This window comes from Penaeus chinensis, chromosome 26, assembly GCF_019202785.1.
Source record: "Penaeus chinensis breed Huanghai No. 1 chromosome 26, ASM1920278v2, whole genome shotgun sequence".
In the NCBI taxonomy this organism is placed as follows: Eukaryota; Metazoa; Arthropoda; class Malacostraca; order Decapoda; family Penaeidae; genus Penaeus; species Penaeus chinensis.
Window position 1 is genome coordinate 15,802,577 of NC_061844.1, and position 951 is coordinate 15,803,527.

The following is a 951-nucleotide window of genomic DNA, read 5'->3' on the forward strand; positions in this document are numbered from 1 at the left end:
TAGGCCCGCCACACCGCACAAAAAAGCTCGTTCTCGCTACTCACTAAATAAACAGGTCAATTTCGCGCCGACGGAAGCCGAGGAGGACGCTTTCCCGGCCGAGAAATAAGAAAAAAAGGGAAGAAACAGACGAGGAAGTATCAGCCTCTGCTCGCCTCGTCCCCAGACCTCTCGAAGCTCACCGAGGGAGGAGAGAAGAAACTTTTTTCTAAGCGCGGGGAGAATATGCTAGGTGGCAACTGTTCAGGGGGGAGGTAGTTCGACGGTTGCTTCATAGATGGCGCTGAGGAGTTTGGTGGATGGACAATAGATGGCGTTGAGGTCTTGGTGGTGTGAGGTTCTGGTTGGGGGGGGGGGTGATTTTTCTTATTCTGTGGCGCAGTGGAGTGGGGTTTGGGTGATGTTTTTGGAATATGATGCGATACTAGCAAATTAAAATTATAAATATGCAATAGCAAAATATAGAGCTATCGTACACGAAATTCCATAAATACACCTCACCATATAATAGTTTACCCTCAAAAGAGAAGCAAAGAAAACGATTCCATATTCCGATCGAAAAAAATGTCAATAGATGTCACTACTGTAGGAACTTTAGTTAGAGAAAAATGCGTAGTTTCTTCCCTTAAATGTTCGTCTTTTACGGCAATATTTACAAACACATCTTCCAGGCGTGCCAACTGCGTAAAATGTCCATTGAAAACATTAATAAAACGACGTCAAACACTGTCAAATAGCATTTTATTCACTCATTTACACTTCCAGTTGTGTAATTTGAGTTATTTACCCTAATTTTACGTTGGTTTGCGATGCTTAGGCGATTTTAGTAAATTGCTGTCGTGTCACTTTTGTACAGGTGCTAAAATGAAGCCAATCTTTCCTTATTGTTCTTTTTTCTCTCCTAATTTTAGAAATGGAGATTTTCTTTCGTGATGCTGTAACGAAAAAGCT

General features: G+C 41.9%; 1 protein-coding gene across 1 annotated transcript in view; it reads right to left on the minus strand.

Moving 5' to 3' along the window:
• LOC125038886 (small integral membrane protein 14-like) overlaps window positions 1-192 on the minus strand; it is a 14,089-nt gene extending 13,897 nt beyond the window's left edge. Inside the window, exon 1 of the mRNA XM_047632518.1 lies at window positions 45-192. The gene's annotated coding sequence lies outside the window, so the exon portion shown is untranslated. The remainder of the gene's footprint in view (window positions 1-44) is intronic.
• Between the last annotated feature and the right edge of the window lie 759 nt (window positions 193-951).